This window comes from Coturnix japonica, chromosome 1 (assembly GCF_054131305.1).
Source record: "Coturnix japonica strain WE chromosome 1, WE-NBRP24, whole genome shotgun sequence".
NCBI lineage: Eukaryota > Metazoa > Chordata > Aves > Galliformes > Phasianidae > Coturnix > Coturnix japonica.
In genome coordinates this window covers 46,280,173-46,306,763 of record NC_140663.1, presented here as the reverse complement: position 1 = coordinate 46,306,763, position 26,591 = coordinate 46,280,173, and the positions used below count along the sequence as shown (strand labels likewise).

General features: G+C 41.0%; 1 protein-coding gene across 8 annotated transcripts in view; it reads left to right on the top strand.

The window, feature by feature from the left end:
* The window catches only part of TSPAN9 (tetraspanin 9), a 136,255-nt gene that overhangs the window by 5,133 nt on the left and 104,531 nt on the right, over positions 1–26,591 (top strand). The window contains exon 1 of one of the 8 annotated variants that reach the window (XM_085517767.1): positions 21,997–22,029. The exons of the other annotated variants lie outside the window; for them this stretch is intronic. The gene's annotated coding sequence lies outside the window, so the exon portion shown is untranslated. Of the gene's footprint in view, positions 1–21,996; positions 22,030–26,591 lie in introns of those variants that run through there. 8 annotated transcript variants of the gene reach the window in all.

Here is a 26,591-nt window from a genome sequence, read left to right as displayed (position 1 = left end):
TGTGTTTCAGAAACTTATGATTTTCCTAGAAAGTGAATTCTAGCACGAAGGTTTAACCACATACCTGGGTAGTTTCTGGACATCAACTGTGCTTAATAAATTAAGACTCTGGAGAGATGTAACAGGAAGTCGGATAATCAAAATGATATGCTTAAAGTTGTAGAACTGGAAGAATTTTTGTTTTGGTTTGGTTTGGTTTTTGTTTGTTTGTTTTGTTAGACTAAGGATGAAATAAAAACAAAGCTGCTTCCATTTGGATTGAAGAGGCTAAAGTGACACAGAGAGGAGGAATGGACTTTCTGGACATTTTACATAGAACTCAAGGTGTTGGTTGAAGTGTCAGCCTCTGCTGTTTGTTTTGATTAGGACAAGTTAGAAACCTAGCAGAAAGATTTCTGTGAATTGTTCCCTCTCTAGTGCTCTTTAAGAGCTATGAAGTCAAGAGCAAGGTCAGCAAAACTGCTACCCTGGAGTTCTAGAATGCAGACTTTGGATTATTTAGGATGACAGCTGGGTGAATCCCTTGATAGTCAGACCTGAAAGGCAAATGGGTCAGTCCAGGAGTGCCAGACACTGCATATTAAAGGTTCAGGAACAGGCTGTCCCCCTGTGCCAGAAGATGAGCCGTCAAGGAAGAAGACTAGCCTGGCTAGCAGGGAGATTTTGCTGAGATATTTGGGGAAAGAAGAGAGTTCATGTTCTTTAGAAGAAGGATCAGACAACTCAATAAAAGTAGAAGGATGTTGTGAGGGGTATGCAGAGGAAAAATTAGAAAAGCAAAAGCCCAACAAGAACTTAGTCTGGATACTATTGTTAAACATTTTTAATTACCAGCAATAGGAGGGCCAAGGAGAATCTCTTGCTTTTATTAGAGGTGGTGGGAAACATTGTCACTGAGAAAGGGAAAGCTGAGCTTCACAGTGCTTCTCAACGTGTTCTTTTGTCTTTGATAGTCGGGCCAGTTATCCTCAGGGTTCTGAGATCCCTGAATTGGAAGATACTATGAGCTCTAGCAAGACCAAGCACTGCCTCCCGCATTTTGGTTACAAAAATGTAACATGCATTGCTACAGGCTTTGGGCAGTCACTGGCAAGCTGCAGAGAGGAAAAGGGTCTGGGGTTGTTAGTTGACAGCTGGCTGAATGTGAGACAGCAGTATGCCCAGATGACCAAGAAAGTGAACGGCATCCTAGTTTGTAAAAAAAAATAAAAATAAAAAAAAATAGGGTAGTCAGCAGGACTAGAGAGGTAATTTTTTTGCTCTGTACTCTACACTGGTGAAGCTGCCCCTTGAGTGCTGTGTTGCTGTGTTGAGTTTTGGGCCACTCCCTAAAAGAAGAACATTGAGGCTCTGGAGCATGTCCAAAGAAGGGTAACAACTTTGGTGAACAGTCTGGAGCATAAGGCTTATTAAGAGTGGCTGAGGGAACTGAGATTGCTTAGTCTGGAGAAAAGGAGGCTCAGGGGAGACCCTATTGCTCTCTGCAGCTACCTGAAAGGAGGTTGTAGTGTATTGGGGGGTTGACTTCTCAGGTAACTACAAGTAAGACTAGAGGTAATGACCTTAAGTTGCCTCTGGGAAGAATGTTCAAGTTGGATATTAGGAAAAATTTCTTCTCAGAAAGAGTGGTGAGGTGTTGGAACAGGATGCCCAGGGAGGCAGTTGAGTCACCATCACTGGGGGTTTTTGAGAAAAGGTAGATGTTGCACTGAGTGGTCAGAGGCGTGGGCTGATTGTTGGACTAAATGATCTTAGCAGTCTTTTCAACCTTAATGGTTCAGTATCTTTCACTCTGTGTTTCTGCTGTGTGGAGGGATGGGTATTCCTGTTAATCTCTCTTGAGAAGAGTGGAGGGTTAATCATGAGTGTCAATGTTATCTAAGATATCATGATTGTTTTGTTATGCCTCAGCTGACCCTGTGTTGACTAGGTGACCTAAGGTTTGTTCCAGCATGTATTCTCTTATCTGTGATAACACTGAAGTGATAAAATTAATTTAAAGGCTGATCTTAGTATCAAAATGTACAACATAATTTTTTTCCTTAAGTTCTTTTGAAATTTTTTCCTGTTACTGTCCAAATTCCCTGTTGTAATGGATAGTCTGTCATGCTGTCCTAATGCCCGGTATTTCTGAAGGTGGAAGTGACTAATAGCTATTGTGTTTATTTCCATAAACTGTTATAAATAAAAAAAAAAAAAAAAAAAGCATTTTGCATTAACTAGTAAAAAGCTGATTGTATTTCTGAATTTGAGTCACTGCATGTCTCTAGTAATCAGCTGAACTGTGGGAACTAAGCATTAATGAGCATTAATGGTTGTAGTGATGTTGTTGAAATAGGACTGTCTTCTGAGTACAGACTTTGCTGATTTATGGCTGCTTGGACTGGTCTGTGTATTCTCATAAGCAGGGTATGATGAACCTCATACATTTGTAGAACCATCAGGTCTGCAGACACAGGAACATGAGAGCTCTTCCTTATGTGGTATATCTGGGGAGGTGATTGGGCTAGACTGGAGAAGGAACTTAAGGGGAAGTAAGTAGGCTAAGGGGAAGGAAGGGTGAGGTGGTAAACTGAACAGAGAGGAACAGAATTAAAAATGATATGTTGTACCAAGCAAATCTGAAGGAGCCTTAGCTTAAAAGCTTGTCACTTTGTACTAGGAAACTAAGATCAAATCCTAAGGAGTAGGGAGCTCCGTGGGTTTTCTGCATGTTGGTTTTCTGGTGTCTAGTAAGTTTATTCCTAACTGAAGTCATTTGAACTGAAGGATTGAAGGAGGCCGGGTTTGAAGTTGAAATCAGGGTGTTTGGGTGACTAGTGGGAAGAACTCATAAGAAAGATGATGTAATTGGTAGAATTTCATCTGGGGTTGCACTGTATAACTCCATATAGTATACTTACACAAGTGCCTAGTCTTTTGCAGTTTGATAATAGATGCTGTCTCCTTGAGTGCTGATTGGCAGTATGGTGATGAACACTGTTTTCTGTTCTGATTGCAGTCATATGTAGAACTCATGTTAAGCATGGACAAGGAGATTTTCTGTTTGGATTTCCTGATTTCTAAAGTTGCTAATTGCTAAATTTGCTAAATTTCAGTAAGTTTTCTGCAAGTGTAGGGTTTTTGTTTGTTTGTTTGTTTGTTTTTTGGTCTTGTCTATTTATTTTTTCACACAACTCTGTTTGCAGCTCAGTGGAAGGAGGTTCTGCCTACAGTGTTCAGCTGACTTCATTTTGCAGAGTTTTATGTCTACTTATCCCCAAATCAGTTTTGCTGTCCATTTTATGTTCAGATTTTAGCCTTCTGTGAATGAAGGCTATTGCTTTGCTCTGAGTAAAGAAAGCGCAGGTGGAGTTATGAAGGATTGAAACCAACACAGAACTGCAGAATCTTAGGGGTTGGAAGGGATCTCTGGAGATCACCTAATGGAAAGTACCTGCTAAACTAGATTCCCTAGTTCCCTAGAGTGAGTTCCACAGAAATGTATCCAGGCAGGAGACTCCACAGTCTCTCTGGGTAGCCTGTTGCAGTGCTTTGTTGCCCTCTAGGTAGTTGTTTCTCATGTTGATATGGAACTGCTTGAATTCAGGTTTGTGCCAGTTGCCCCTTGTTGTGTCACTGGGCACCACTGAAAAGATTCTGGCCTCATTCACTTGGCATTTGCCCTTAAGATATTTGTAAGCATTGATAAGATATCCAGTACCAGGTCTTAGCCTTTCCTCAAGAGGGAGATGCTCCAGGCCTGTGATCATCTTTGTAGCTCTCTGCTGGACTCTCTAGAAGTTGCCTGTCTTCCTTGAACTGGGGAACTGGAGACAGCATTCCAGATATGGCCTCCCCAGGGGAGAGTAGAGGGGGAGGATCACTTCCTTTGACCTGCTGGCCACACTGTTCTTGATGCACCCCAGAATACCAATGGCTTTCTTGTTCACAAGGGCACTGCTGGTTCATGGCCAACCTCTTGTTCAGCAGGATCCCCAGGTCCTTCTCTGCAAAGCTCCTCCTCAGCAAGTCACTCCTTAATCTGTACTGATTCGTGTGGTTATTCCTCCCTTGGTGTAGGACTCTGCACTTGCTCTTGCTGAATCTCATCAGGTTATTGTTCACCCAACTCTGCAGTCTATCCAGGTCTTGTTCAATGGCAGCACAGCCTTCTGGTGTGTCAGCCACTCCTCCAAACATTGTATAATCAGCAAATTTGCTTAAGGTGTATCCTAACCCTTCATTCAGGTCATCGATTACAGTGAGAAACCAGACCAGTACTGACCCCTGGGGAATTCCACTAGCTACTGTGTATGATACAATGATGCATATTGAAGGAAAACATTCATTTAAAGAGTAGTATAATTAAAAAAAAATTCTGTTGGTCAAGTTTTGTGAATATTTGTTAATAACCAATCTCTCTCTCTCTCTCTCTCTCTCTTTTTTAATACAGTTGTTGTAGATTGTATGAGATTTTTAAACACAAGAAATGATACTGTTCTGTGATTATTTTCCACATGTTTTGTGGAAGTCTTCATCACATGCTGGCTGGTTTCCTGTTTCTGCAGTAACCTTCCAGCATTGGTGTGGTGTGTTTTAGACTCGAAAGTACCATGAACATTAAGTCTTTTGTTGTTTGTTTTTATGTGATTTTTTGTTTTTGTTGTTATAGCAGTGGTCAGTCACACTAGAAATAATGAGACCAATCAGAAAAATGGGACTAATAGAGGAGAGTTCAGCAGGAGAGGTCTTGGCTAATCAGTTCTTGTTGCTGTAAACTTTTAGTCAGGTGTCTTGGTGGCGATAGCATGCCTAAATACAAAAGGAGGGGTTAAACTAGTAGTTCTGATATATTTTGGCACACAAATTAATGTTTACCTATCCATAAACTTCTGTTTTTCCCTCAGTTTCTGTTAGTCTGTTTTAATATTTTACCTGTTGTCAATATTTAAATTCATGTCTGCATGGAATCAGTGTATTATGACCTAGAAACCAGTGTTTAGACTTGTTCCTTTTGTTCAAAGGAGGTGGGATTTGACACAACTTCTTTTTTTTCTTTTTTCCCTCAAGCCCTCATTTCCATCCTCTTGAAGATTTATTTTTTTTTTAATTTTTTTTTTTTTTTTAATTTGAGCTTAGTCCAGAAGGTGGAAAAGTTCACTTTACCCTTCTTCGGCTCTCTAGATTTGCTCTGAAACTTTTATGGAATCACAGAATCACTCAGGTTGGAAAAGACCTTTAAGATCATTGAGTCCAACCATAACCTAACCACACTACTGTAACTTACAACTCTGCTAAATCATATCCTTGAGCACCACATCCAAACAGTTTTTAAACACATCCAGGGATGGTGACTCAACCATCTCCCTGGGGAGCCTATTCCAGTGCTAAGCAACCCTTTCTGTAAATAAGTGTTTCCTAATAGCCAACCTAAAATTCCCCTGGTGCAACTTAAAGCCATTTCCCCTCGTCCTTTCACCTGTCCCTAGTGAGAAGAGACCAACCCCACTCTCACTGTAAGCACCTTTCAAATATTGCAAGAGAGCAATAAGGTCTCCTCTCAGACTCCTCTTCCCCAGACTAAACAGCTCCAGTTCCTTCAGTCATTTTTGTAGGGCATATTCTCCAAGGCCTTCACAAGTCTTGTTGCCCTCCTTTGGACTTGCTCGAGCATCTCTATGTCCTTTCACTATTAGGTGCCCAAAACTGACCACAGTAATCAAGGTGAGGCCTCATCAGTTCTGAGTGCAGGAGCAGGATTACTTCCCTAGTCCTGCTCACCACACCATTCCTGATCCAAGCTAAGATGCCATTGGCCTTCTTGGCCACCTGGGCATACTGCAGGCTCATGTTCAGCCAACTGTCCATCAGCACACCAAGGTCCCTTTCTGTTAGGCAGCTTTCCAGACACTCCTCCCTATGCCTGTAGAGTTGTCTGAGGATGTTGTGACCAAAATGCAGGACATGACACTTAGCCCTATTGACGCTCATGACTGGCCCATTGATCCAGTCTATCCAGGTCCCTCTGTAGTGCCCTTTTCCCTCGGGCAGATCTGCACTCCCTCCCAACTTAGTGTTGTCTGCAAACTTACTGAAGGTGCACTCAGTCCCTTCAACAAGATTGTTAATAAAGATGTTAAATAGAAGCTGCCCCAGTACCGAGCCCTGGGGGACACCACTCATGACCGGCTGCCAACTGGGTTTAACTCAGTTGACCACAACTCCTATGGCCTGGCCATCCTGCCAGTGTTTCACCCAGTGGAGCATACGCCCATCCGGACTGTGGGCAACCAACTTCTCCACGAGTATGTTTTCTGGGACAGTGTCAGAGGCCTTATGGAAGTCTGGGTGGACAACACTGACACCTTTACCTTCATTGACTAAGCAGGTCACCTTGTCATAGAATGAAATCAGGTTTGTCAATCAGGATCTACCATTTGTAAACCCATGCTGACTGGGCCTGATCCCCTGGTTGACCTTTAACTTGTCCATGATGGCTCCCAAGATTATCCGTTCCATAACCTTCCCTAGCACCAAGACGAGACATATTATTTTGTCATACATCCCATTACTTCAAGTATGAAAGATCTTTGTGAAGGACACTTGCAATAAGCCAATCTGATCTTTAATGCTGCTTACATTAACATTAAAGGAAGATGAGTATGATTAACAATGAACCCTTATGAAACCTTGTTGTAGTCTATTAATTCCTTGGCACAAAAGAGAGAGTTCAGAGTAAAATGGTTGCTCATGCAGTTGCATTGAAGTGTTCCCCAGTAACAAAGCAAATGTAATGGGAGAGGACAGTAATTCTAACTGTCTGCTAACATTGTTCTTCCTCTGCTTTCCTACCTGTCTCTGGCATTTGGAGAGATAGGAGGCAGGGAAGAGCCTGCTTTTGATCTGGTACAAAATATCGTCTATGTACCACTTTCATTAACCCTTTCATTAATTATGAACCCTTTCATTTATGAATTATGCAAGTGTACACTTAGAGACTAGCTTGGAAGAACAGATTGTTAGCCTTATGTTTGCTGTCCTATGCGTGAGCTGCAGAGCTATTGCTTTGTGTTTTTATATTCTTTTTCAGGAATATAGCTTTGCCTATATTTGGCAAGTGGGTGTACTACACTGCATTTCCTGCCTTTCATTGTGTTTCTGACAGAGAGGAATCAGGTTTTGAACCTTCTGTGAAATGAAGGGAGAGAGATGGGATGGAGAGACTTTTTTAGTCATATGTTTTGTCATGTCATATATTCCACACTGAGGAGTCCCAGAAGTGGGTTCAGCTGAAAGATAATAGTCTTGACTTGCCAAGAACTGTTGCCTGCTTTTTTGCTGCTTATGTTGAACTTGTAAAAACTACTGTAGGCAAGGAATGTGTGCTGTTGTACATTTGAGGATGAATGATGAGATATTATGGTCTGTGATAGGAAAGAATCTCCTTTGGGCAGCGGCAAAAGGCAAAGAATGTATTAGATGAGGCTAAGAAAACGAAATGTTGAAGCTTGCTTTTACTCTTATGTAAATTATCATTACAGTCGATGCTACACAATGGCTAGTGACTCAGTCTTAGGAGTATGGCATTGATCCAAAAAATTGTTTATGTAAGGGAGAACAGAAGGTATTTTTCAGTGTCAATGCAGTAGTTTTGTTGTCCAGCTACTATGGAAAATCTGACTTGAGTGTTCTGTGTGTTTTTGGAAAAGAACAAAAACAAAAGCAATATGTATTAAGAGGTGAACAACTAGTTTAAAATCTGTACTTTTTTATTGGGAACAAATAATTTCTGGAACTTTCTCATACAAGACAGCACACATGTAGTTGGACAGCATTAAACATTCATACAGGTAACATCTGTATAAGGCAGCATGCTACAGTGTATCAGTTAAAGAATCCATGAAATTTCATGGTGCAGCATGTAAGCCACCTATAAAAAGCATTGGTTTAGGCATACAGCATCTCTTTTGTATGACTGCTGGGTGTTAACATCTAATAATGATTGTTTGGTTTAGTTTGTGCATGTCTGTCATGATCTGAATGTTGCTCTGTTAATTCCCTTGTCCTAGTTAAGCTAGACTTTACTCCTGGGTGAGGAAGGACACCAGAGAAAAGGTAGCTGAAATGGTTGATTTTTGGCCTAGGAGTTTCCTTACTGTTTCTTTTTTTGCCACATGTTATGATAGCAGTACTGTGATCTTTTTTTATCTTGTTTCCATCTCTTTAAAATTTAATACTGTGAAAATTATTGAGGCATTTACTGTGAAATTTAAACTGTCTTATATTATGAAATTGAGAATTCCCACAGCAGCCTTAACTCTGCTCCCAGAAAAGAAAGCATACCAAAAGAGTGTCTTAAGTTACATGATTACGTGAGCACTGGGCACTATATTTGTACTATATTTGGCTAATGTTTACATTACAGATCTGGTCCAAATCCATGGCACTGTTGAAACACTTAGTATACTATACTATATAATTATACTATATGATCATGTTATGCTTGCAAAGGGGCATAGGTTTGATTTCTATAATGATAATATGTGAAAGAATGTGTCGCCTCCCGATTTGGCGACAAATCAAGGCTGCCTAGTGACTTTACCATGTCTCTGCGCACAGGGAACAGACGGGACACACACACAGTGCGTAACGCTGAAAGTACAAGTTGAATGCCTCACAACAAACCCTATATAGTGGTACAGGCCACCACCCCTGGCAGACCCTCCTGACCTCCCTGACTCCACCTCAGGTGCACGCAGGCACAACCTACCCAATATGCAACATCTCCCCCCTCTTTATCATCTGTATGCAACAGAATGCATGTCAATTGAGAGAGAAAATAGGATATTTCAAACATTTTTCTTGCATGTACAGGAATATGCAGTTTTCTGCGCTTTCCATTGTGTTACTGAAATCTGTTTCACAGTAGATTTAAAGATTAATGTCCCGTATCTAATGCAGGCCCAGAAATTCCATTGGTTTCTTTGCCTTGATGATCGGTTTTAACTGTGGGATTTCAGATAGCCCTTTTCTGTAACTCAAGGTTTTTGTTTTTGAAGGTGTTGATTTCTGTTTAGGAGAAAGGATTTTCTCATGTTTAACAGAATAAGAAATGTGCTTTTTATTGTCTATGAAATATATTTACATTTGTGCATATCAAATTGTTTTAAAGTATTGAATTTTGGGACACATCTATTTTTCACTTGTCTAGTTAGTTTTAAACTGTAAGGAGGGCTAATAGTAATGCTCCCAAATTCTTTGTACTGCACCAAATGGAATGAGATACAGAGAGAAGGGACTGAGAAGTACTGTACAGATACAGCCTGTGCAGTTTAACCCAAAATGAGATCAGACAAGGAAGGTGGAAGAATTATGTGAACAGATTTTATTAACTTATTTGGCTGGCTTACAATTACGGAAATAAATTGTTGACCTGACTGCACAGATGTGTGTTTATTAAGTAGATATATATTAATATATACATGTTATTATACATATTATATATACATGTATATATAAAATTTTAAATGTATGTATGTAGCACACCTAGGTGTTCTCCAGTCCACCTGATGTTTTGTTTGTATCTCATTTGAGTTCTTGACATAAGTCTACGTTCTTTGTCATTTACAGAACTTGTGCAATTAAATGGGTAGCATTAGGCTTGGTGGTCAGGGATGTTATTAAAAGTCCTGCTAAGATAGCTTGAGGAAGAGATCATTCCATGAAGCAGCAGCCTTGGGATTGGCCTTTTACATGGGAAGAGTAATTTTGTTTATTTTTGTTTTGCTTGTCTCTATTTTAAACTGGATTCAAAGATCTCAAAGCAGAATTAGCCCTGTCCTGTTTGATGCTAAGTGGTATGATATAGATAAGTTATATTATGCCATAAACATTAATCTCCTCTTTAATGTGGAGAAAAGAAAATTATTTGTCACAGAGATACTGTTAATTACTGGTTCTCCTCAGGTTGCTTGAACCTGGAATTTTTGTTCCCATTGTTAATTAAGAGGTGCTATTTGATGTCACCGTTTTCTTATTTCTTCTGACCCAACAGAAAATTGGATTTATGATCCTCTCCCTCAGGAAGATTTTTCTTCCACATTAAAAATCTTAAATAACATTAACTTTGAGTGTTTATTGATGTATGAAACCAAATCTGCTTGAAAGACTGAGTGAGGCTTTACTCTGCCTTGATTGAGAGGAATTTGAAAATACAGAGATGAATATATTTACTGATAGATTCTCTGGTCTTCCTTAGCTCATTTTCACTATTGCTTTCCACAAAGCTTCTGCAGAGCTGTGGTTTTGGAGAAGGGGAGGGAGAAATAGAAATTCCAACTCTCTGTTGAGACAATATAAAATTGTTTACTATTAGCGTGTCTCCAGGGAATCTGTCCATTTGCTACAGATTTCCATACAGATGGGACTCCCTCAAGAAAAAGGACATAAGTTTTTTTCTGGTATGGACTATATTTCTTTTTTTTGTATAGTGTGTTGTTCAGGATTATAGATGTCTTCACTAGGGTAGATACTTGCACTGAACATTCAGTACATTTGAAAAAAAGTTAAGCATATATCTAGGTGAAAATAACCATTGCTACTAGTTCTGTCTGCTCTATGAAGCTATCTGTGAATCACCCTCCCCTTTGTGTTCTTACTGGAACACAATTTATTTACTGGGAAGGTATTAACTTGTACTCGTCTCTGTATTGTTTGTGGCTAAAATATATTATTCAGCTGTTTCATCTTTTCCTTCTTGCCCTCACTGCCTCCATCTATCCATCTATCCATCTATCCATCTATCCATCTATCTATCTATCTATCTATCTATCTATCTATCTATCTATCTATCTATCTATCTATCTATCTATCTATCCATCCATCCATCCATCCATCCATCCATCCATCCATCCATCCATCCATCCATCCATCTTATTATATCTATATATATATTGCCCTTGGGCTGATATGGGGATTAGTTGACCTAGTGTTGTAGAAGCTTTGATTTGAGGTCCTCACTCAGAGCAATGCATAAGAAGGAAAACAGGAGAGTTAGTCAGTTAGTTAGGATTCAGCATTCAGTATCTGGGGACAAAAAAGCAACACGGTAACATTAATGGGAAAAGCATAACATAAATGCAATATTGCCATATGGAGCTCAGGATGTAGGAGATGGAAAAACAGTTGTATTTCCTCTTATTTGCCATCTTGTGTTTCAGAGCCTCTTAGAGAGACTCCCAAAAGTAGCTCTACAGGAAACTTACTGTTCTAATTGAGCTGTATCAATCAAATTTAATTTAACTGATGCAATTATTTGAGTTGACAGTTGATAAAACTGCTTTAGATTTCTTTAAGGCATTTAGTACAAAACCAGACATTTAAGTCTGATGGAAAATGAAAGGGTTAGTGATTTGAAGAAATAATTACACAAAATATTCTGTTAATATATCCCTATAAGCCTAGCTGGAGTAAGCATTAGGAGTAATGCATGCTTGCAACACCACAGTAGCCCTTAAAGTGTTATGAATGATATTTGTGATGTAGCATTGGAAATGGGGAGGCATATTGTATCATGCAAACTAAGCTTGATACAAGCACTACCCCCATGCATCCAGTGCTGTCAATAATAATACCTGCTTAAAAGTAATAAAACTTTTGCTATTAAGCCTCTCCTCATCAATTTCTTTGTTTCATTAGCAATCAACCAAAGTCTGTTGTGTGGCCAGGGAATAAGTTACAGGCATTTTAAATTGTCCCATTCGATGCTAAGCAAGATAAAATATCAGCTCTATGTATTTAGTTTGTGTGATCATTTTTACCTTTTCTTCTAGAGGTGAGCATGTAGCCAGAATTTAATAAACATTGCTAGCCTTATTAAGATAGACAGAAGGCTCTGTGGGCATGGAGATAGAAATTTGCATGGCTAAGAACAGAAATGGAATTCAGTGCTTGTGACACTAGGCAGGACAGGTGACACGGATTTGTGGGATGCAGTTGCAAAAGCAGGAAGACTCCTGTTTACAGGATAGTTTGAATTTGGGTGGAAAATAACCTTAAGGAAGAATCAGACTATGCAGGGGCTTTGCCTCTGACATGAGAATGCACAGTCTCTTGTCACTAGTTATTTTTCAGTTGTACCCAGCTGAAAGAAATGACAGTGAACTTGTCACGTAGTGCTGCTGGGAGGAAAAAAAAAAAGGTACTGAGCAAATCTCATATGATGAATATCTTTTTGTCCTATTAATTTGTTATCTTTAATTTAAAGAGTTTGTGCAGTTTAAGGTGGAAATAGGTAGTATCAGATGCATTTTATTTTTCAAGAGACTTTCATTTTTAAAAATATATGTTTTTTTTTAACAATGCTTGCAAAATTTCAGATGAGTCAGAAGTGTTGGCTGCTCTAGTGTTGGCTTTTTTTCTACTTTAAGGTTTTGTACACTGTGTTTTATTTGTTAGCATGATGTACTATGCTGTGGAAGAGCTGATGTCAAGGAATGTACATTTTTAATGTTTCCTGCTTTTGTTTTTCATGCAAATGCTTCCTTTCATAGCAGCACATAACAAAACATAGACTAAGCTCTAAGTTTGGTGTCTTGTTTGGTTTTATTTTTTTTAACAATTGTTACTTGTTTGGGAACAGTGGTTTACAGTTGGCTTGTACCAGCTGCCTACAAGTAGTGGATGAGGGTGCAGTTGAAGGAATCCAGCCAAGCTCAGCCAAATTCCTGACAAAGTTATTGTGTATGTTCTGTTATCTTTCAATTTGGTAGTCTTGCAAGTTCCTTAAAGAAAGGTTTTGGTTGCTTTCTGGCATGGTACAAAAAGGGGAGGTTCACTGAAAGGCAAATGTGGGAAAAACAGTAAGAGATGTTGTGTGACAAGCAGTATACAGTCATTATAGATTGTAGAAGTTATTAGAGTTGATGATGGGTCTGTGAGTTTAGAGTATTTAAAACAGTTCTGGAGGTATAGTTACATAATGAATATACACGTTATACTAAAAAAATCTTGCTTGGCAAGGGATTTTGTATGTTTGGGTTTATCTTTTAAGTCTACCCTATACTCATTATGTTTAATTAGGAATTTTCAAGTGGGGACAATTTCCCTCATCTGAGACTCACTATGAGACACTGAGCTCTGTAAGATTTTTGTAATTTCTTGTGAGAATGTAGCAGTTAGCATTTCAAGTGTGCACACAATCCTGTGTTTTAACTGAAGAGCTGTCAGGATGTGAACTTTAAGTTTGCTCCAGTCTGAACAATGTGCCTGTACATTTCTTCTCAGGGAACCAGTGAACTTCTGGTATTGTAAGAAAGTTCAATCACATTGGATCCATGTTTCTTTGTCAGCAAAAACAGTGGCATAGTGCAGCAGGACTGCACCATGGGAGCATCAGGAAAAAGAAGGGAAACATGCTGCAGACCCCCTGGGATTACTCTGCCCACTGTTGTGGAACAGTCAGTGCAGAGGATAGGCGATTCCTATATAATACTATGTGTGATGGTTGTAGTACGTGAGCATACCTATGCAGCAGTAGTGCTGAGAATGTGCACAGAGCAGCAGGACCAGCATGGCGATATGTAGCTGAGCAAAAAGTGATTTTATAACTTCTATACTTCCTGAACTCTGGTTTACTCAAGAAACTTTGACACTCCTGTGAAATATATATATATACATAATTCTCTGTTTTAAAGCTCCTTTTATTGTTTGCCCTTCTGAATATTTATTTAGCTGTGCTTCTTTGAGACAGGCTGCTTACTGTGATGTAATGCTTACTGATTACAGTGGTGTGAACAGTATTGAATTTTTTTTTTTGTCAGATTTCACAAAAATGCTGAATAAAAGTAGATGTGTAATGTGGGTGACTGTTTCTCTATGTGTAACTGAGGGTCATGGGATCAATTCCAAGCCAAGTATTACATCACACTTGTGTGTTCCAGGCAGTGATTTGATTTGACCCTGCTGGGTTACTGCTGCTCTTATGTGTCAGTAAATCTTTTCTTGGTTGATCCGAAGTCTTAATTTAGGTAATGACATTATTAGAACAAACATGATGACTACCCACCGCAGCAGCTTGGATGAGTCAGAAACCCAGAAGGGCCACAACATTTCAGGAATATGCTTTTAGGAAAGATCGGCTGGCAAGGCGGGGTGGTGGAGTTGCTCTTTATGTGAGAGAGCAGCTAGAATGTATTGAACTCCACCAGGGGGAGAGTGATGTAGAAGTCGAGAGCTTGTGGGTGAGAATCAAGGGCCAGGCTGGCAAAGGGGACACTGTTGTGGGTGCGTACTACAGGCCCCCTGATCAGGAGGAGGAGGTTGATGAGGCCTTCCATAAGCAACTGGAAGTAGCGGCACGCTCCCAGGCACTGGTACTTATGGGGGATTTCAATTATCCAGATATTTGCTGGACGACCAACATGGCCAGGCATGCGCGTCCCAGACAATTCATGCAGTGCATTGAAGATAACTTCCTGATACAGGTGGTAGAGGAACTGACGCGGGGTGGGGCGTTGCTGGACCTTATTCTCACCAATAAGGAAGGACTTGTTAAGGAAATAAAAGTTGGGGGCAGCTTGGGATGTAGTGACCATGAGATGGTGGAGTTCGAGATCCTGAGTGGAGGAAGCAAAGCAAAAAGTAGGATTGCTACTCTGGACTTTAGGAGAGCCAACTTTGATCTCCTTCGGGACCTACTTGGGGCTATCCCGTGGGCCAGGGTGCTAGAAGGCAAGGGGGCCTGTGAGAAATGGTTAGTGTTTAAACGGCTCTTCTTCCAAGCTCAGGATTGGTGCGTCCCTGTGACTAAGAAATTGGGAAAAGGTGCAAGGAGACCTGCGTGGATGTGTAAGGAGCTCATGTGCAAGCTCCGCGGAAAGAAGAAAGTACATGATATGTGGAAAAAGGGTCTAACCACTTGGGAAGAATATAAGAATGTAGTCAGGGCCTCCAGAGATGCGACGAGGAAGGCAAAAGCCCACCTGGAGTTGAATCTAGCTAAGGAGATAAAGAATAATAAAAAAGGCTTTTTTAAATACGTTAACAGCAAAAGGAAGGCTAGGGAGAATGTGGGCCCCATACTAAGTGAGGGAGGCGCTCTGGTAATGGGGGATGCTGAGAAGGCGGAAATACTGAACAACTTCTTCGCTTCTGTCTTTAGTGAAAGGGCTCTCCCTCAGGAATCCCAGACCCTGGAGGTTGATGAGAGAGTCCGGGGAATGGGAGATTTCCCTTTAGTCAGGGAAGAGGTGGTCCGTGAGTGCCTATGAAACATTAAGGTCCATAAATCCATGGGACCTGATGGGGTGCATCTGTGGGTGCTGAGAGAGCTGGCGGAGGTCGTTGCTGAGCCGCTCTCTGTAATCTTTCAGAGGTCTTGGAGAACTGGGGAGGTGCCTGAAGACTGGAGGACGGCCAATGTCACTCTGGTCTTCAAAAAGGGCAAGAAGGAAGACCTGGGTAACTATAGGCCAGTCAGCCTCACCTCTGTCCCAGGGAAGGTGATGAAACAGCTTGTGCTGGATGCCATCTCCAGACAACTGGGTGATAAGGAGATTATCAGGAGTACTCAGCATGGGTTCACCAAGGGGAGGTCGTGCTCGACCAACCTGGTGTCCTTTTACAAAGATGTCACTAGCTGGGTGGACAGGGGGAGGGTGGTAGATGTAGTCTACATTGATTTCAGTAAGGCTTTTGATACTGTCCCCCATGACATCCTTATAACAAAGCTGAGGAAGTATGGGATAGAAGAGTGGACAGTGGAGTGGGTCGAGAATTGGCTGACTGGCAGAGTGCAGAGGATTGTCGTTGGCGGTGCGGTGTCTGGCTGGAGGCCTGTAACTAGCAACGTCCCCCAGGGGTCTGTACTGGGTCCGGTCTTGTTCAACATCTTCATCAACGACTTTGATGAGAGGATAGTGACCACCCTCAGCAAGTTTGCTGATGACACGAAGTTGGGAGGATTGGCTGACACGCCTGAAGGCTGTGCTGCCATTCAGCGAGACCTGGACAGGCTGGAGAGCTGGGTAGTAAGAAACCAGATGAGGTTTAACAAAAGCAAGTGTAGAATCTTGCACCTGGGTAGAAATAATTGCATGCACCAGTACAGGCTGGGGGAAGACCTGCTGGAGAGGAGCTCTGCTGAGAGGGACCTGGGCGTCCTGGTGGATGACAGATTGACCATGAGCCAGCAGTGTGCCCTTGTAGCCAAAAAGGCCCATGGCATCAGTACTGGGGTGTATTAAAAAGAGCGTGTCCAGCAGGTCGAAGGAGGTGATCCTCCCCCTCTACTCTGCCCGGCTGAGGCCTCATCTGGAATATTGTGTCCAGTTCTGGGCTCCCCAGTACAAAAAAGACAGGGATCTCTTGGAAAGAGTCCAGTGGAGGGCCACTAAGATGGTGAAGGGCCTGGAGCATCTCCCCTATGAGGAGAGACTTAGGGAACTGGGTCTGTTTAGCCTTGAGAAAAGAAGGCTGAGAGGGGACTTGATCCAGGTTTATAAATACCTGAGGTGTGGGAGCCTTAGTGGTGAGTCTGGTCTCTTTTCAGTAGTGCGTGGGGATAGGACTTGGGGTAATGGGATGAAAGTACAGCATAGGAAGTTCCGCACGAATGTATGGAAGAACTTCTTTACAGTGAGGGTGACGGAGCACTGGAACAGGCTGCCCAGGGAGGTGGTGGAGTCTCCTTCTCTGGAGATATTCAAGACCCTCCTGGACGCCTACCTGTGTGACGTGGTGTAGGGAGCCTGCTTTGGCAGGGGTGTTGGACTCGATGATCTCTAGAGGTCCCTTCCAACCCCTACAATTCTATGATTCTATGATTCTATGATTCTATGATTCTATGCTGGTGGTGGACTCGGTCGGTAGTGCCAGCAGGGTATCCCATTTCAAAGTGCACTTTTCCTCTCTTCCCTACCACAGCCTCTATCCTGCTTTTATTCTCCCCGGGGTCTGCAGGGCTTTTTCCTCTTGTATGCTATACCTGTGTGGTCAGTGTGTAATACAGAGCCCAACAGGAACACCTTGCAAAACAAAAACCAAGTCTTTGTGAAAACAAGATCAACTACCAGGGCCAGCTCTCTCTACAAAACAAGATATTTGCAGCTACAGGCACAAATATCAGTCCCCTTAATGTCAGAATACATTGTTCCATCCCAGGATCCTTCTTTAGTCTGGGGCTTTTAGGTCCTTGACACAGTATTTATATATATAATTGTCAATTCTCTTTTTCCTTTTCTCTATTTTAGTTTTTATTTCAACCCACGAGTTCTAGTTTTTCTCCTGAATCTCTCCTCCATCATGTTGTATTAGGGTGTTTGGAATCGGGGACGAGGTATCCACACAAAGTGTGTGTTCAGACGCAGTAATCCAAAGCAAGTGTTTTGGTGTTTTATTGCATACACATTGATCCACCAGGAGATCCCAGAAAGGTTATTAGCCAGCACATCTCGGATTGGATGTAAAGTGCAGGATTGATAGGCTCAGGACCTTCTGGGCATCCATGCAGAGGCTACGGTGTCCTCTGCTTAGGTTACCTCACCCTCCTGACCTCCTCCCACCTTGAGCTGGGTAATGCACTCTACACATGGCCAGTGTATGAATGCATGATGCAGCACGGTGGGAGGGCTACCAATCCATGAATTATAGCTGGTGTCTTATTACTCTTATGAAAACACAACTTTGGCCACCAAAGTTCCTTTACTGTTTCAGTGTGATTTCTGTGCTGTTTTTCTGTGCTATATTTTCTGTGATAAGGTCTGTTCTGCATTTAGGTTTTCAGGTTCAGTATGGCTACTGTGGCTGCAGCTGTGCTTGTGACACTGAAAATCATTTCAGTTCAGGCATGTAGGCCTGAAGGTTACCTTCAGGCAGTCAGACAGTCCGTACACACCCCTGGGAAGGGAGGGAGTGAGCAGATGACTGTGTGGTGCTTTGCTGCTTCCTAGGTTAAACCACAACAGCCTAGCAGGGCAGGTCCTTGAGATATAAATCTGATGTGTTTATTGTGTGGTACTGTGCCACCTAATGATCATCAGCATCCATTGCAAGCTGTAGAGACTGAATAATGTCATACAGTGTAGCAGCAGTCTAGTCATAAATTCATGCATTGAGTAAAGATGTCTCTTGAGGAAGCTGTGGGAAGCAGTGCAGTGTAATTGCCTCTCCTATGAACACAAGCTGAAAGATCTGGGGCTTTTCATTCTGGAGAAGAGAATGCTCTTTGGTGATCTGATAGTAGCCTCTCAGTAATTAAAGAGGAGCTACAGGAAAGAAGGGGACAGACTCTTCATCAGGGTCTGTGGTGATAGAACAAGGGGAAATGATTTCAAGCTCAAAGAGGGTAGATTTAGGTTGGATATAAGGAAAAAGTCTTTAACAGTGAGGGTGGGGATGCACTGGATCAAGTTGCCCAGAGACATGGTTTATGCCATATCCATGGAAACTTTCAAGAGGAGGCTGGACCAGGCCCTAGACAACCTGACCGAGCTGTGTATGACCCTGTTCATTGCAGGGGAGTTGGACTAGATGGACTTTAAAGGTCCCTTCCAACAATAAGGATTCAATGATTCTATGAGGTGCAAGATAAAAATAGTTCAGTGGGCTATGGCCTCTAACTGACACCATTCCTGGCGCATCACAGAATCACATAATTACAGAATAACCCGGGTTGGAAGGGACCTCAAGGATCATGTAGTTCCAGCCCCGCTGCCTAGCAGGGCCACCAAACATACACATTTACTAGATCAGGTTGCCCAGGGCCCCGTCCAACCTGGCCTTGAACACCTCCAAGGATGGGGCATCCACAACCTCCCTGGGCATCCTGTTCCAGGGCCTAACCACTCTCCTAGTAAAGAACTTCCCCCTAACATCCAACCTAAATCTTCCCTCCTTCAACTTGGATCCATTTCCTGTAGTCCTGCTATTGTCAGCCCTTTCGAAGAGTAAAGAGCATCCTTATTTTAGTTTTGCTTAAGCACCCAATTATAACTCTTTGAACTGAAGATGAAGATAACATCTTCTCACGACATCTAGCTAATGGCAGGGTCAGCATCCAAGAAGACTGATAGCACAGACACACTATTTGAAGTATAACTGTCCTTGGAAGTTGAACACGTTTTTTGAGAAACTTAAGATTTTTTAAAAACTAGATTAACACATTAGTTGCAGTAGGAACTGTTAGAACGGTGCTTAGATTGTCTCTACGTGTGGGTTCTGTGAGCCTCTCTAAGTGGAGAGGAAGGGCAAAAAGTAGAGAGGATAAAGAGAGAAAAGAGAATAATAAAATGTCAGTTAACCTTTATAAATACAACAGATGCTGATTTGTGTTTCATCCCCCTTTCTGTAGAACTGGCCACCTACTTTAGAATTAAGATGAGATGCAGCTAAGATTGCTGGGCATTCCGGCAAATCTATGTAATCTCTTACTAGTCTGTCACTGGGGCTACAAAAATAAAATTCTGCTACATTTGCACATCTTTATTTTTTATTTTTTAGTTAGAAGTAAGTTGAATGAATGATTGGCTCTGGAATTAATAGGTACTTAATAGTTCTAATTATTTTCAGGGCTGTGGATAAGGCAGCTGTAGCTAGGAAAATTTATAATAGTTGTATACTATTGTGATGACTTTTTTTCTTTTATTGAAATTGTTCAGTCACATTAATTTGACCCCATAGCACGTCTTTCTGTAAACATTAGATATTATATATTTTCATTAGAAATTATTCGAAATATTAGAAGTACTCTAGCTTGCCTGATCGTGTGCAGGAATGCAGAGGCAGTCTGACTCTCATTTGTTATTTAGTTTGAGTGTTTGAATGTATTTTTGCTTAGTTCTCCATCTGCTTTAGTAAGAAAAAGTTTTTTTACAATAAGGGAAGTGAAGCACTGGAACAGGTTTCCCAGGGAGGTGGTGGTTCTCTGTCCCATGGGACATTAAAGGTCAGGCTGGGCAAGGCCCTGAGAAACCTGATGTATCTATAGATGTCCCTGTCCATTTCTGGGAAGCTAGACCTTAAAGGTCCTTTCTGACTCAAACAATTCTGTGATGTTATGATACCTAGGTCACTCCAAAAGTAATGCCTCCAGTTATTTCCATGGAAACTGTGACAGATGCAAAGAGCACAGTAATACTTTCAGAGAGCAAATTCCTGGCTACAAAATGCTATTTTTCAACATAATTAGCTATGCATTTTTGGCAGCAGTGAACAAATGCTGTGCTTGTAAAAATCTGCACCAGGAGAAGGTCACCAGGAAATCATGTCTTTGCTTTAGAGATAGAAAGATTTTTTTAAGTGTGCTACTTATACTTAAAACTATAAATTACCTTTCTCTGATGTGATTGAACAGTTTAAAATTAAAGAATACTTTTGCTTCCTTGGTGGGATTAATTGAGGTTATTTATTTTCTGTTGGTGCTTAAGCTCACAGAGAATACTTCAAAACAATGATCTGAAGTAGAAGTACACTTGAAAAAACATATCTAATCTTGTTCTTATTGTAGAGCTGCAACTGAGCTTTTAGGAGAAAGCCTGTAGTCTTTGAATGCGGTCATGCAAACTGATTTAGCAGAAATGCTAATTCATGGCCTGAAACAGTGATTGAGTACCTGGTGGGAAGGCATGCAATGCACCCGAGTGACTGGAAAAGATGGAACCAGAATCCACGTCTTTCCAGACCTCATTTAAGGATTGGCAGCAGAGGTGAGGGTATCTCTCTGGAGATCCCTGCATGTCAGAGGTCTTGCAAAGTTAAGCAGGGATTTTTTTTTAATTTTTTTTTTTTCCTCCTTTGTTTATGTGTTGTGACTATGGTTGCTGTATCCGGGCTTGTTCTCATTTACTGTAGCCTAACACTGTGCCACTCTGCAGTTATTAGTCTATCACATTACAGCACTATGCCTGACAATATAGAAATTCCTAAAGTCTCAAGTAACTACCTTCTGATTTATTGAAAACAAAATGTGTATTTGAACAAAAATGGATGTTTTTGGTGGTATGGTGATTTGGACTTTGGTTGATGAAGAAATTCCATATGTAACTTTTTTTTTTTTAATAATGGGGTCATTATCAAGAATAAAGAGTGTGTAGAAGAGTAGCTGATTCTCTGTAGATACATTTTCGTTTGCTTTCCAGTGATCTGTAGATGATTTGCCTGGAGTGTACTTAAACTGAACCGTAAGCATGCCTTACGTTGTCCCTGTTCTTTCCTATTACCTGCCTTCTGGGCATTTTATTCTTTAACCATCAGTTGTAAATGTGCAGAACTGTGGCATGGAATCATAGAATCAACAAGGTTGGAAAAGACCTCCAAGATCATCCTTTCCAACTGTCCACCTATCACCAATATTTCCCACTAAACCATTCCACCACTACAACATCTAAACACTTATTGAACAGATTCTGATCTGTAGAGACAGAAACACTCTATGACCCCAAATTTACAAGAAGAACAGAATTATTCTTGTGCTTCACATCTTTTATCCAGGTAGGTAAATTCTAAGAATTTAAGAAGAATTACAGACTGAAGGTAAACTTCAAAACTATATGATAAAGGAAAACAGTTTTGTGCAACTCTTGATGATCTGTTTGCTGTGGATAGAACACTGGGGAAAGCAGATGGGAAAAGTTCTTTTATTTGTACTTATTAGAGACTCTAGATGGATGTGTTTACTGTTTTAAAGCCCTGCAATTAGTGACTTCTTAGTGTGCTCTTTAGGTCAAGCACTCATATAGACATCTACATGAGAAATGTTAAACCTGTAGCCATTCCTTTTTTAAGCTTCACAGAGAATAAGAAAATTCAAGACTTTGCTACTTAAATTTAATGAGAGTCTTTGTACTTCCTAAGATGAGCCCCTGTGATCATATCAATATGACTGAGTCTACCATCTTTACCCATAGTGAGCAGCTGAGAGCTCCTTGAGTTCTCTTGCACAAAAACAGTTGGCTGTATGACTGGATCCCCTGTTGAGAAGAGAAACCTCTTGAGAGGTGAAGAGATTCCTTACATCATAATATTGATCTGCCTTGCAAATATAGGTACTTGGTAAGTGAATAACAACTTTAAGATTCTTAAGATTTTCTAAGACTGTATCTTTGATTGCGCACATATAATCCCTTAGACAGTAAACCATTAAGTCTGGGAGTAGGACTGGATTTGTCTGTGCCTGTGTGCAGCTTACCTCTGTGGTTCGAGAAGTGTAGAAAGCAAGGGGCTCCACTCTGAACCACCGTGTGACTCAATGGTGGGGTCTCCTGGATGAATGTGTTTAACCCTGTCTTCTGTGCAGTAAATAATTAAATGTGCTTTGCCATCTCAAATCTTCAGTCACTGTCTTATTTACAACTAAGCTTCGTTAAATCACTGTGATATATCAATAAGTATGTTACTGCTTCTTAAGTGCAGAGTGTATAGTTTTTGTCCATTGCAGCCCACTGACTTGTTCCATTTCGTTCCCTCTGTTGATCTATCAGTACCTTTTCTAATTGTCGTGCTCTAAAGAAGGAGAATTCTGAGGTTATCTTTGCTCATAATTATGGTCGAATTAAGTGCAAGTCAAAATCTCTGTACTTCCTTTAGAATTTATTCCAAAGACAAACATAGAATTTCCTGGGAACTCGCTTTTACTTCACATCATAATACAATATGCAAGAGAAGTGTTTTGTTACCTGTAATTTAAGCTGTAATGACTTGTCCAAATAAGATAGGAAGGCTGTAAAAGCTTGCAGGCTTTTCGGGTTTCAGATATAAGCATATGCAAAGCGCTAAGCAGATAAAAGCAACTTAGTGTCGCAAAATACAAGCTTGTTTGGATTAGAGAGCAAATATAAGTACCAGGACTAGTTGGTGGGATGAAGAAACCTCAGGACAAGTTAATCAGTCAGGTCTTAATAAAAAATGGATTATTTTACTGGCTCTGTGTAGCCAGCATTTTGAAAATTTCCTAATGATTTGCTGTGAGAAAACTATTTGCTACAAAAGCACTAGCAATCTTCAGTCAATTGATTTGTATATTCAGTTCTAAATGCCAATTAAGAATGCTTACTTTCTGTAATAAATTTAGATGGCAGGGGTGTCTTCAGTGTGTTTTGGATAAGTTTATTGTATTTCAGTAAATTCTGTTTCTGAACCATATAGAAATTCTACCATAATGGGAATCTTTGCCTCACCTTTTTATATTTTATACTTGTTGGCCTTAGCTTGAAAGTTTTTTGTTTTGCTTGTTAGTATTTTCTCAATTGTAAAGACCACTTATCAATTCTATCTGATTGATAGTTTGATAACTTTAGTGTTCTACCAGAATACTATTATTGTGCAGTTTATATTATTAATTCCAGTTTTAGGATGCTCTTCAGGTTTTGTATCATGTATATCCATGTATATGTTTATGGTAGATATTAAAGAAATAGTACTTGTCTTAGTAGGTGATCTAGATGGGCAGCAGTATTATAGCTGTTTCTGGTACAACATGGAAGTATTCACAGACCTATAAAATAACTAGATGGAGAAATGAAGCTCAGAAATTATCAAGACTGCTGGTTTTGGTAAAAAAAATGGTAGGCTTTGGCTCGGTACTCTGTGTAGTTGGAGGGAAGAGAACAAGACCATTAAACAATGGCAAAGCAGAAGATGTAGATGGCTTTCTGTGAAGTGAATGAAGTTTGCTGTCTTGAATATTTGAAGTTCACATTTGAAATTAGTTACCAAGTTTTTAATTTGGATAATTTTCTACAATAATGCCGTGAGGAAACCTTTGCAGAATATGGTAGTGCAATAGTTACTGCCTTACTTCTGCCTATGCAGTATTAATGCCAATTGTCTTCAATACTATAGAATAATTAGTAAGTAAGGTCATTCCATGAAGAACTGGGTCTGAATCGCAATCTTGTAAATGCAGTCATTTCCATAGGGAAGTACATTACAGTGTATTCATATATTGTATATCTTTGCAGATGTATAATAGTAGGTTGCCTGTTGGAGTTGCAGTTCAAATCATTTATTTTAAATAGAAAGATAAAACAGCAAGTAGAACTTTGTTGATGTAATGACAGTATCATTTTCCAGTCTCCTTGAAGTTAAGGATGAGACTGGGGTCACCAGTGCTGCTTTACTGTTAAAACTGAAGTGTAGAGAAATAACCTCAAGACTTTGTTGGCCTTTTGGTGGCAGTACTGGCTAAAGTAATGCTTCGTGGACGGTGTACTTTGCCCATTCATTCTGGTCCTTAGAGCTCTAGCCTTGCTTTAAGCTTCTTTCATTTGCTTGTTTCTGTAAGTACTGTTAAAGGGTATTGCAAAGGCTGTAGCTTGAGGACTGTTGGTATGTGATATGCTGTATCTGCTATGTAGAATATAATTCTAAGTTGAGATCCTTGAGGTGGTGATGGAAACTGTATCTGTTCAACCTGTATTACATGATGTGGCTTGGTTAAGTTCCTTTCATTCTGTAACCCACAGAGTTTAAAATAAACAGGGTAAACTTTGCTCATTTACAATGAAAATAAAGGGGGGGGGGGGGGGGGGGGGGGGGTGGAGAGACAGGACTAGGGAGAGGGAGAGGGAAAGGGATGGTGGTATCCAGTATATACTTTGTAAATGAGTTTCTTGTTGAACTGAAGCCTGAACTGGACTTGGGGTCAATGGAGATGCAGTAATGCAAAGAGTCACTGTATGAAAGTGGTGGAAATCTGTAGTGAAAGTAAATAGTCTCAGGGCCTCATCTAGCCTGGCCTTGAATGCCTCCAGGGATGGGGCATCCAAACTTCTCTGGGCTACTTGTTCCAGTGCATAACTACCCTCTGAGTGGAAAAAAAATTTCCACCTAATATTCTAATATGAATCTCCCCTGTTTTAGTTTAAAATCAATGTACCTTGTCCTATCACTTTCAGACTGTATAAAAAGTCATTATCTTTCCTCACTATAAGCTCTTTTTATGTACTGGGAGGCCACAGTAAGGTCTCCCCAGAGCCTTCTCTTCACTAGGCTGAACAAGCCAAGCTCCCTTAGCCGATCTTTGTAGGAGAGGTGTTCCAGCCCTTCATCTTAGTCTGACCGCCATTGTTGAAGATAGTATATTTATAAAAACATTATTTTTGTCAACAGCAAGATGTGAGCCAAGGAGAATTTCCCACCTTTATTGGATGTGACAGGGAATGTTTTCACTGACGATGAGAAAAAGGCTGAGGTTCTCAATACCTTCTTTACTTCCATCTTTAATAGCCAGGCCAGTTATTCTCAGGGTTCTCAGCTGCCTGAGCTGGAAAACAGGGATGGGAAGCAGAACTGTTGGGCAAATAAGGGCAATGGCAGAGCCTTTATTTGAGAAATAGGTGCTATAGGAGAAGATATCAAAAGGAATTAACTCACCCCTACAGGTAACTGCTTGGAGAAAGGGACGATTAAGGAATGTGACCCTCCCCCGTTTGTACAGTCGTGCTGAAGGAGAGGAAGGGGGGAACCCATGCAGACTCAGATTGCATGGAACTAGGGAAGCTCCAGGCACTCACATACTCTCTTAGCTCACTCATTGGTTCAGACTGTGACCCTGGAATTCCACTAGAAGAGTAAACCCTCCACAGTTCAGAAGGAAACAGTGATCTTTTACTCCACCTGAGCTGTCATAAGTCCATGGGGCTGAATGGGGTTCACCCCAGATTACTGAGGAAGCTGGTGGAGGTGATTGCTAAACTGCTTTCCATCATTTATCAGTAGACCTGGCCCATTGGGAAGGTCCCAGACAACTAGACACTTGCTAATGTTACACCCTTCAACAAGAAGGGTTAGGAGGAGGATCTGGGGAACTACAGACCTGTCTGCCTGACCTCAGCACTGGGGAAGGCCATGGAGTGGCTCATCTTGGGTGAAGTCACATGGCACGTGCAGGACCACCAGGAGATCAGGCCTGGCGAGCCTGGGTTCATGAAAGGGAGGTTCTGCTAGACTAGCCTGATCTTCTATGACCAGGGAAAGGCTATGGGTGCAATCTACGTGGATTTTAGTAAAGCTTTTGATTCTGTCTCCCACAGTATTCTCCTGTAGAAGCTGTCAGCCCATGGCTTGGATATATATAGTCTTTGCTGGATGAAAAGCAAGGAAATGCACTGGCAGTGGAAACAGGGACAGGTACCTTGGGAAGTCTTTCCTTAACTTTCTTTACACTAGTCTGTGTAGCGTTGGGGTCAGGAAAGCTAAGGCACAACTTGAACTAGGAACAGGCACAGTACTGTTCTTTTTGGCTAGGGATGCCAAAAAGAACAAGAAAGGCTTCTACAGATACCTCAACCAGAAAAAGAAAGTCTAGGTGAGTATATTCCCCTGAGTGAGTGACACAGCTATGCTGGTAGCAGCAGACAAGGAGAAGGTAGTGGTACTTTTTTTTTTTTTTTTTTTGCCTTAGGCTTCCCTGATATAGCCATCAAGCATTTCATTTAGTAGGAAGGGATTGGGGAAGCAACGTCCTTCCCAGCATAAGTGAAGATCAGGTTCATGACCACCTGAGGAACCTCAGCATCCACAAATCTATGGGTCCCAATGAGATGCATCCCAGAGTCCTAAGGGAACTGGCTGTCATGGTTTTGTAATGTTGCTGTCAGTATTCCACATCATAA